The sequence below is a fragment of the Microtus ochrogaster genome, chromosome 2 (genome assembly GCF_000317375.1).
Source record: "Microtus ochrogaster isolate Prairie Vole_2 chromosome 2, MicOch1.0, whole genome shotgun sequence".
Classification (NCBI taxonomy): domain Eukaryota; kingdom Metazoa; phylum Chordata; class Mammalia; order Rodentia; family Cricetidae; genus Microtus; species Microtus ochrogaster.
Window position 1 is genome coordinate 73035129 of NC_022010.1, and position 11689 is coordinate 73046817.

Below are 11689 nucleotides of genomic sequence, written 5' to 3' on the forward strand. Positions count from 1 at the left end.
GGGAGGCTCTCTAAGCAGAATAACCCAGCCTGGTCTGATACTGAGCCTTTTCTCAGCTCCCTTTGCCCAACTGACACATCTTCTAGGACCAGTTTAAATCCTCAGCCTTCCTCAGTCTTCCTCCACGTCCAGGCACCACAGCTCAGTTCCCTGCACTCGTCCCCTAGATTGGATTTCTCTGTGTAGCCCTGGCTGTCCTGAACTCACTCTGCAGACCAGACTGGCCTCGAACTCACCGAGTTCCCGGGTGCTGGGATTAAAAGCGTGCACCACCACACCAGGCTACAGATCAGTCTTTCCCCATCTCTGGAATCATCCAGGACCTAGGAGGGTCTCCTCCATGTACAACAGCATTATTCAGTGTAATTATCAGCCCCGCCGTCTCTTTGGCTGGTCTTCCCAGAGAGAAGGGCATGAACCTCATTGGGAGAGCCTTGTACGCTCCTGCCCGGACACCGTGGGTATTGACTTCCATGGGCTTCTCCGAGCTGGTGGCCCACCAGGTCACTGAGTCATTTCAGCATGCTAATCGCTGCTCTGCTCACTGTCACCTCAGCCCAGTGAGCAGCCATGCTCCCTTTCCAGTGGGGCAGGACACAGCTTATGCATTGCAGTCACCTTCATGCAAATCTCCTGGGTATGTGTTTCTTGTGATTTTATTAGCCTGCAGGTTAGGGTTATGTTTGTTTCATGACATGCTGTTAAATGCCTCAAATTGCAATTGTGTATGTGTTTTTTTTTTCTTTTTCTTTCTTTTTTATTTTTCTGGCAACTTTCGGTTTTGATGCCTTACAGCCACTGTCCTGGTCAATCACGCTTTCTCCCCCCCCCACCCCACCCCCACTCCTTGTTATGCAATCTTGTCCCAGAATGCAAAATGAAAACGGTTGAATCAAACAGCACGTATGGGAAAAGGTGGAGATAGAGTTGGGGTTGCTGGGGATGAGAGCGGGGGAACAATACCATATGCCAGGTGGAGAAAGCCTGATTCCTCTGTATCGGGTTTCCTTGTTTTCCACACCCCTGATCTCACCCTCTGTTGTAAAAACAGTACACACACATGCACACACACACACACACACGCGCGCACACACACACTCCTCGTAGTAAATGCTCTTCTGACGTTGATGAGGAAATAGAGACCGTCAGTGCAGACAGTTCTGGAGAAAGAGAGGCAAGCTGCCTGTTCCAATGTGGTACCTAAGCATTGCTTTCCAGAAGAACTTGGCAGAGTTCTGGTCCCCCCAGAGCTGACCGGGCAGGGGCTAGAAACAGGTTTAAACTGCGTGTTTAGCAGCCAGCAGGCTCATCCACTTCTGAAGTGCATCGTGTCTCTCTCTTACGTGCAGAGGTAACTCTGCTGAGACCCTTCTCTCTTCCCCTCCCCCTCCTTCTAATGCCCTACTCTCCCAGCGACACAAGCCGCCAGTGTGGCTGGATAGACTCCTGCCCAGGAGCTCCTTGGGGGAGGGGATTCTCTTTTTCTCGGGCCACCCTGTAGGATAGACCCTTCCCATTTCTGAACTGTGCTTTGTGTAGCTTCCTTCCCTTATTCTGTCTTTTTCCCAGAGGAATTGTCATCTGCCATGCTGTTCTTACAGTGTCCCTTCAGTGCTGCAGCCCCTTCCCACTCCTAAGATTTTAATACTTCCTCCCGGTAGACCATGCTCTCTAATCCGACAAAATCCCTCTACCTAGCCTTACTGCAAAGGTGATTAGCTTTCTCTGCGTCTCCTTCTCCCGGTGGTGGACTGTGTGTGGCATCTTCTACAGGAGCAGCTTGCTAACTGTTGTCAGCGAGAAAGGTTTGTGAGGGGAGCAAATCTTTCGTGGAGACCATTAGTGATAGCCACGAGCCAACATGAGGTGGTATCCTGAATTAAACACACCACGTTTCTCTGGAACAGAGAAATGACATTGGTGGGAAATGGTCCTTGTGGTTTCACTAAATCCTGATAACTGGGGTTGAGGGGTAGTTCATTTGATGGAATACTTCCCTTCAGTGCAGTATTTGATCTGCCCACATAAACTGTACTTGTAGTCCTAACACTTGGAAGCTAGAAGCAGGAGGATCAGGAGTTTGGAGGGACCCTTGGCTATACAGCAAGTTTAAGGTCAGCCTGGGATACCTGAGACACTAACCCAAAAAGAAAATCACAGTAGCCGTGTTACTGTCTTAAGGAAGCATTTACATGTGTGTCTGGATGATCACTGCGGCATATCTGGGAATCTAAACTTGTTCCTAAGTAAAAAGATAAGTTTAAAGATCAGTATTGGCTGGCCTAGAGCTCACCGTGGAGAGTGGAGACCAGGCTGACCTCAGACTCACCTCACAGAGATCTGCCTGCCTCTGCCTAATTGTTGGTATCTAGAGACCGCGCCACTGTGCTTGGCAACGCGTTTAGTGAGAGACGAGTTAGAGGGAGTGCGTGCTTTCCAGATATCTCCTCGTGGGGTTAGCTTAACAAGCATGGCTTGTGAATCCCACTCCGCCACGTGCCGCCCTGTGGCTTCTGCGATCTTATTCTCTCTGGGTAAATAAAAATGAAGATAGATCTCATCTCAAGTCAGTGCAACTGGAGCGATGTCGAGCATGAGGTAACGGCCTAACGAATGTGGGTCTTTCTTACTCAAGTTTCACTGAGTTCAGTCTACAGTCGGTGAGGCAAATAAACACAAACTATCTCTTTAAATGTTTCTCAGGTAGGAAACCAAATGAATCAAGCCCCTTGCAATTTCAGATGTCACATTCTTTGACTCAAAATATACCCCATAGCCAGGAAGATGGGTCATCTGCCCCCAGCCTGATGACCTGAGTCTGATTCCTAGGACCCCCATGGAGGAAGCAGAGAAGCAACTGCAAGATGTCCTCTGACCTCTGCACCATGTCAGACAGAGTTGCTCCGTATGTATGTATGTATGTATGTATGTATGTATGTATGTATGTATGTATCCATCCATCCATCCATCCATCCATCCATCCATCCATCCATCCATCGATCCACCCATCCACCCATCCACCTGCCTACCTAGCTCTAATAAATGTAAAACAACAACAATAAAAGCAATACAACCTGCTCCACCTGTTATGGTTTAAATTTGAGGTGTTCCCCCAGGCCCGTGTCTTGAAGTCTAGGTGTTCAGGTGGTGCTGTTGGGGAGGGGCTTAGCTGGAGAAAGTAGCTCCTTGTTGTCTGCCCTACTGTAGTCCTCTCTCTGCTTCTTGTCCACAGTGACCAGAACAGCCTTTATTCATGACCCTACTGCAGGTCCAGAAGCAGAGGAGCCGAGGACAATGGATGGAGACCCCCCAGAATCATGTGACAAATGGAGAATTTCTCCTTCTAAGTTGTTGGTTTCAGACATTTAGTCTCAACAACAGAAGCCTGATACAGCCTATGACTTCCTCCATCCTCTCCTATCCCAGCATGTCTATTGCTAACAGGAACCTTAAATAAGAAAGAAATGTATGACAGGTAGCAATTCAAGTGATCTTAATGGTCGGCCTCTGTCACCGCCATCTCCATCCTCTCGTGGTGTGGGTGCTGTGTGGGAAGCAGAGCTGGAGGGCATCACCATTCTATATCTTCTGCTGGAACCAACGCTGCCAGGCCAGGCCAGGCCCAGAACGCAGAGGGATTCCTCAGGGCCAAAGATCGTCGTGTGTCATAAAATCTGTTGGGCAGGGCTGGAGAGATGGCTCAGAGGGTAAGAGCACTGGCTGCTCTTCCAGAGGTCCTGAGTTCAATTCCCAGCAACCACATGGTAGCTCACAACCATCTGTAGTGAGACCTGGTGCCTTCCATGCCAGCAGTACATTGTATGCTTAATAAATAATTAAATATTAAAAAAAATCTGTTGGGCATTGAATGTGTTGAGAAAAACAGTCATCCCTGAGCACCGCGGGAAAATCGAGAGTAAGGTGGTTGGCCAACTTGAAGTGGACATCACAGACAAGAGCGTTGCGTCCCAGCCCAGCCCACCTAGGACTTACTCTCTCCTGCTCCGCTGTGCAGGGTTCCCTTCCGTCTTCCGTACCTTTGCAGCTGAGCTCCCCACCCTAACTTTCTATGAACACGCAGAAAGAACACCCGATCTCCTTGAGAGCTTTTCTGAAGGTCCTTACTGTGGTCTGGCTTCCAAACAGCCTCATCTGGTCAGTACCCACAAGCCCCCTGTGTCTTTACGGAGTCAAAACTGATTAAGATGAAATGAAACCTACACTTTCCAAACTTCTTTGCAGCTGGATGTGACCATGAAACTCAGTGCTGCTCTGGAATCTGGGCAGAAGTGACATTGCTTTTGGTTTGTACTCCAGAGAGGAAGAGAGCCCATCCTTCCTTGATCTCACTTCCAAGAATGTGGGTGTGGTGGAAAGTCTGGAGTTGTCACCTCAGCCACAGAATAGGGACTATACACTGAGAACGGCAAAATGATGGAAGGCATCCTGGTCCTCCACATACCACAGTTGAGGTCAGTCCCAAGCCACCTCCCTAGAACTCATCTTCCCCCGAGTACTGTCTGGAGCTAGCTGTCTTTCTGTGCCCTGCCTGAGGTACATCCTGGACTTCCCTCTCTCATGGCTTCTTCTGCTGTGCATGGTACCAGCCCTGTTGGTTTCAAAATCTTTTTTTCCTTTGCTTCTCTTCAAGGTAAACTCACTCCACTCCATGTTGTCCACCACACTCTGTGGGTGTGCAGTGATGGTGGCTGTGCAGCTCCATCCCAGCAGTAAGTGCTTGAGGTCTCGGGAGACACCTGGCCACACTGCATTACTGGGAAAGGTGCCGAGCATCCCAGATAGGCTGGTGGCATTGGGGCTCATGCCAGCTTCCCAGGGATTCTCCCATGAACACAGTGAGACCTAGACCAGATTTGAAGATCACTAGTCGGTGACAAACCTGAGTGCTATGGAGCAGAGGGGTTGATGGTACTTTCAGGTCTTTGTGTGTCTCTGCTGCTTACTGCTTTGCACTGATGTGAAGTGTCATTCTCTGTGTGCCACCCTCAATCCCATTGCCCAACTGTGTCCCAGTGCCCAGCCCTGGGGATGTGAGCTGGAGAAGAGAACAAGCTTCACATGGCTCTGTGGGTGACTTATTACTAAAGACGGGCACTGAACCCCAGGTTTGTCCTAGACAAAGATGCCTTAGGCCATTGGCCCAACCACACCTGCTGTGGCCTTTGCTTCCAGATGGATGGAAGGGGCAAGATAATGCTCGTGTTGGCTTCCTTTTTAGATGTGGCAAACAGGGGTGAGCATTTCTTTTTAGCTTCTGTTTTGTAGCTGCCAGAGGCTGATGTTTGTGCATGTATGTGAAAGAGTGTGTGTGTGCACAAGTGTGTGTGTTCATGTGTGTGTCTATGCATGTGCCCAGGAATTGCATACATGTACAGTGTGGGTGCTAAGTGTATGCAAGTGTGTGTCTATCTTGTGCCCCGGTGTGTGTGTGTATGCATCTGTGCACATACATATATGTGGTGTTTGCATGTGTGTATGCACATAAATGTGGCGGCCAGAGTCCGACAGAAGGCATCATTCCTTCCTCGAGTGCCAGCCACTCTTTTGTTTTGGTTTGAGACCAGGTCTTTCACTGGCCTAGAACTCACTAAGGAGGCTAAGCTGGTTCCCAGCAGAGGGGTTGATGGTACTTTCTGGTCTCCGTGTGCCAAGATCCCAGAGCATGCCACCACACCTGGATTTTTCTCGAGGATCACACTTAGCTTTTTTCATGGAAATTCTGGGGATTGAACTCATGCAAGGCAAGCACTTTATTGACTGAGTTATTTATCCCCCAGTCCCAAACCCCGGCCCAGCCCCACGGTCTGGCCTGTGTAGTTTTGGTATTGATTTGGATCAGTTTCCTTCCCCACTGACTTACTTCAGAGTGTAATATAAGAGACTCTTCTGGATGAAAGGGAAAGAAAGTAGGGCTACATTTGCCACACTATGTCGAAGTCAAAAAGCAGATGGGTAACACCCACATGTTAACACACTAGCCTGACCCGGTCTCTCCCTCTCCTGACTCTGCCGTGTATAAATGTTTTAAAATTCTCCATCACATCTCAGTCTAACAGAAGCACACCTCTGCTTACCAGCCCCTGGCACATTCGCCTTTGAGCTGGGGAGAATGGGTACGTCCCTTCCTCCAAGGGCAACCGTCTTCTCTCCAAAAACCAGCAGGGATTTTAGAACAGGACAGAGCTGGAAACTGGCTTGGGGCTGAGTTCTGACCCAGGCAGGCAGGCCTGACTGTTGCCACAGCTGTCTGGTGGAGCCTGTAAGGCATGAGGACATTAACACAGGGCCAGCCCTTAGCTCAGCATTGTTCTCTTAGCTGTGATTATTCTGCACGAACATTTTGGCAGCCCAGCAGACTCAACAAAAGGAGGGCTTTGCATTTGGAATAAATATAGCCACTAAACTTCTCTCTCTCTCTTTTTCAGGACAGGGTTTCTCTGTGTAGTCCTTGCTGTCATAGAACTCGCTCTGTATACCAGGCTGGACTTGAACTCACAGAGATGTGCCTACTTCCGCCTCCCAAGTGCTGGGATTAAAGGAGTGTGCCAACAAGCCCAGCTTTCTTTCTTCTTTTTAAGCATGCTTAATGAGCTGGGCAGTGGTGTCTCCCAAGACCCATCCTCCCCCACCCTCTCCTGACCTCTGCAGGCACCAGGCATGCCTGTGGTACACATACAGGTAACATTCATACACATAAAATAAAGACATCTTTTTAAAACAATTAGATTTATCCAACTAAATGTATGTCTTTTTTTTTTTAATCCAAAGAGTTTGCCTTCCAAAGAATAAGAAGAAATTGTCTACCCATATGCCCATTCCCCCCAGACTGGCTTTACATCTCAAGGTCTGCAGCCTTCTTGTGCTCAGAAGCAGCGTGTGTTCATGGTGGAGAATGTTCCCTTTCAGCTTTAGGAATTGCTTTGATCCTAGCCCATCATTTCAGGTGATCTCTTCTTTATATCAGGGCCTCCAAGACACTGGGATTTTTTTTTTTTTTTGAAAAGACAATCTGTTGATTTACTCTGTGGAGCTAGATTTTGCTTGCTTTGTCCTGTACATGGCTCCCAGGGAAGCTCTGTGACTCTTCTATTTTCTATTTAAAAAAAAAAAAAATGGCCTGGAAGCCAAAAGTCATCTGCATGTGTTGATCCCATTCAATGAACGCCATTCTGTCAATGATCGAATGGCTGGACTAGCGAGCAAGCACTGCCTGCCGGGGCTCAGGTTACAGGGGTCAGTTAATATGACTGAGCTTAACATGAGATGGAGAAAATAGAGGGCTGGAAATGCCAGGGGAGTATGGAAGACTGAAAAGGAAAAGCAAAACTGTGACCTTAAGGTATAGGGAGGGGGAAATGTAGCCAGGATATAGTCTATGAGAAAAGTATCTATTTTCAATAAGGGGGGGGGGCTCTGATCTTGATGTTCAGAGCTTCTGTGCCTCCGTAAGAAACGTAATTCCTTGATTTGCAAGTGTTAAAACTCATTTCATTTCCTGCTTCTAGTCAGGGCTATGTTTCAAAGCTCTTGTTTTAAAAAACCACATTTCTTAGCTGGGCGGGTGTGGTGGCGCACACCTTTAATCCCAGCACTCTGGAGGCAGAGGCAGGGGGAACTCTGTGAGTTCCAGGCCAGCCTGGTCTACAGAGTGAGTCCCAGGACATCCAGAGCTCCACAGAGAAGCTCTGTCTCAGGGGTGGGATTGAGGGAGCAAGCTTCTTAAGTCAGTTTCAGTGTTGGTTTCTAGTTGCCCAGAATAAAAAGATGAGGACAAAATGTGGGGCCAAGATGGTGAGCCAGGATTTGCCCTCCTGGGAGTCTTCTGTTGTGCTCAATGTATGTCAGATAAAAGGATGCCAATGTGGTTTTGGAAACAGCTTCAAGGGTCATTCAGGTGCCTGCCACTGTTTTCTGGTTTTTTGTTTGTTTATCTAGTTTGTATAGCATCTTCCCCTGGCTTGGCACTCACCGAGTAGGCTAAGTCTGGATTTCCAGCAAGCCCTCGGACCCACCTATCTTGGTCTCCCTTGGGGTGAGTTTGCAAGCCGAGCCTCCACATCCAGCTTTGCTTTACCTGGTTCTGGGGATCAAGCTCAGATGTATTTGTGAGGCAAACTCTTCATTGACTGAGCTCCTCCCCATGCCTTACAATACTTAATTTTTACCTTAATTAAAATAGGAAAAGGATAAGACAGGAGGGGCTGATGGCAACATTTTTTTTGCCTTAAATGAAGTAAGTGGACAAAGCAGTGGGTGATGGCAGGAAGCAGATGGTGGGCGGGCGTGGCTGAGGTCCTGAACCTGCCAGTGGAGGGGGTATGAGGAGGGAATGGCAAGCCCTGTGAGCCCGATCCACTGAAGCTGGAACTGAGCTGGAAAAGATGGACAGCCCTGGATGCCCAGGCTCTCTGTCCCTCAAGCGGAAGCTGCCTGCCAGTACCCCTCTGGGCTGGCTGAAGTAATTTCCTTCCTGTGTTGGCTAAGCCATACTGGACTCCAGTGTCTTCCTTAGCATTGACTTGGCCTGAATAGTTTTCAGAGGGGAGAACTGGGGTTGAGGGGAGCCCCCAGCCCGGCTCCCAGGTGTCTCATCTCTGAGGCTCCTGGCTGTACTTCAGAATGTTTCTGTGCTGGTCATCTGAGGGCCATAGACAGAGGGCCTAACTGTCCTCCTGCCAGCTGAGAGTTCCCAAGGCTTCTGCAGTAGGGGACACGGGGCATTCTGATAGCTGGAGCCTGACCTGCCCAGGGCACACTAGAGAATGCCCATCTTGTCTCCATTCTACAGTGGTGGAAACAGACTCTGGTCTGACATCTCACAGCTTCTGAGAGGCCTAAAGTCTCCAAGGCAGGCTTTTACTCCAAGATAAAAGAGGGGGAAATTGTTTGTGAACTGATTTTGTCCTGAGGGTGGAATTTCTCTGTGGTCCAGGCCACCAGGAAGAGAGCTCCGAGAGTCAGACTGGTTTGGGAGGAGAAAGCTCAGCTCCCAGAGACTAGAATTGGCTAGCTGTCATGGCAGCCAGGGAGAGAGTTACACATCTGAGAACTTCAGCTAACAGCTTCTAGTGCTCAGAGCACTAGCTGGAGGATGTGTATGCAAACGCCGGCTTGGATGGTCCTATGAAGGTGTATTACCCTCTGTGCACAAGCCATCCCAGTTCGGGTACATGGAGTCTGATGTGTGTGCACCCCCAAGCAGCCTGTTTGGTCCCCACACAAGGGTAGGCACTTTTGATTGCCTTTGCGTTCCCACTTCTCGGAGGAGGACCTCCAACCTTTCCTTCAACCAGTGGACCCAGACACTATGCAGCCACCACCCTCTTTAAAAAAAGGGTTTGCATGGCACAAGCCAGTTGCTGCATTTAGAACCGATGCAGAGCGCCCAGCCACCCGGGGAATACTTCAGAAGACTAGCCCTGCTGCATCCAACCCTGAGACTTAGGGAGCACATTTCAAAGCGAGCTTTCAAAGCAACCCCTGTAGGCCGCTAAGCTACACAGCAATGGTTGGAGGAATGGGAATCTAAATGCGGCTTCCAAGGTAGTTAGTGTTCTGCCAGGCTGTCTGGCTTCCGAACTCACAAACGGAAATTTCAAGGGCCAATTCGACACACTGGCGCATTTGAGCGTAGGGGCTCAGGGTGTTGAAAAGCCGAGTCCGAAGTCTTACGAAGGTGAGTGCACAGTCCCAGCAGAAGCTCTGGAGTCCCAGCGCCTCGGTGTCTGCCTGACCTCCGCAAATGCGACGCCTTTCTGAATTGCTCCCCAGGCTCGGAAAGCTCAACCCTTTAGGGGTTGAGGCTTGGGATTCCGGCTGATACCGGACCCGCAGCTGTCCTGGCAGTAACGACAGCCCCTAATGAGGAGCCTCCGCGGCTCACCTGCTCCGGCCCTTCCTCCACCCTTGCAATGCGCCCATCCGAGCCCGCTAATTGCAAAAGTCTGTTGGCACAGCCTGTAACCCAGATGGAAGCGTCAGGGACAGATGGGGTCCAAGCACCTAGGGGGAGCACCCAGGAGCTTCCCTAGTGCCTGTTGAGGGGAGGGGGCAGCATCAGATTCAAGAGTTCCCCAGTTGGAGCTAAGCCAGTCTGGGGACTGCTGGATCTGGGGTTGGAGCTGGTATGGGTTCTATCAGACAGACTCCTGTAGGACAAGCCCGCTGCCTGAGCTTATGAGCTGTTTTCCTATGTCATTCACTTGCCCTCACACAGGTCCCTGGCCTGTAATATGGGACAAAAGCACCTCCTTAGAGTTAACTGTGAGAAATCCATGAGTTGACAGACAACACTCTCAGGGCTGTGCCCACTAGCCTTCAATAAATGTGTCCACCTCCTTGTCCAGTCTGTTTATTCATAGCCTAAGCTGCCAGCTCAGCTCTGGGTCCTAACTGCACCCTTCTTCATTAACCTGCAGCCAGACAATGCAGCCATATGGCAATAACTCAGCCCCTGGGAGAGAGCTGAGAATTGGTGTGTGTGTGTGTGTGTGTGTGTGTGTGTGTGTGTGTGTGTGTGTGATCCCTATCTAGTGAGCACCCCAGAGCCGAGCCTCCTCCCTAACCTCTGCTTAGGATGCCCCTATACTCCGCCAGGGAATGGAGTAATTGCTCTGAGTGGGAGACTGGGCTTTTGACCAGAGGTCAAGCTAACTCAGTTCCTGAGCATCCTCAGCAGTGGGGGTGGATTTAGGAGCATCACTATTTATTCTTTGGGCAGCCAGGCCTGATTCTGGTCCCCATGATAGGTCTGCAGAGATTCGAATGACAGTTGCTCACCCACAAGATGTCTTATGGCCCTTGGTGTATGGATGTTGGTGAAGGCCTCCTGGGACCCTTCTGGTACTCTGTGGGGAGGGAAAGGCTTGACAGAAAATCCATAGTGAGAAAGGAGTCTATTGGAAGAGCTGGAGGGTGGGGGATTCGCCTACGATGAGCTTGCAGGCTGCATAAAAGTATCTATTTAATACAGTTCACATGGACTTCTATGCTGATCCTGCTCTAGCTGGAAACAGACATTTCTCTATCAAAGAGCACATGAGAACATCATAGGAGTGCATGTTCCAACATAGCACCATAGCTGGACCTATTGGTACAGGCGTGTGGTGCTAGCTACTCGGGAAGCTAAAGAAGGAAGACCGAATGTCCAAAACCTGCCTGGGTTACAAGGCCAGCTTGGACAACTTAGTAAGAACCTGTCTCAAAATAAATAAGTAAATAAATAGGACAGCTGTAGAGTGCATTGCTCATCATTCACAAGTTCAAGCCCACGTACCCAAACTGGGCTACAAACAAGCAAACCTCCAGCATTTTACCCACGAAGGAGAAGGAGCACAGGAGCCCCAGGTCATCAAGGGTGTCCCTGGTACTGCATCTTTCCACAGCCACTCTAAAGACCTCGGCCTTGCTGCGGGACACCTCTGGGCCTCAGCAACGTGTTCCTCCATTCACATGTTGTGCCAGTTTGCTTCACACTTCCGCTCTCTGTCACTAGGATGTGGAACTCCTCGGTGGCATCAGAAGTACTGGCTCAAGCCAGTCTCACCAAGAGTCCTCCAACACTGAACCCAGGGGATATCAGCCCCTTTGCTAGGACTTGGGCCCTATGGGCAGAGTGGGGAACAAGGGTAGTGTGTGTGTGTGTGTGTGTGTGTGTGTGTGTGTGTGT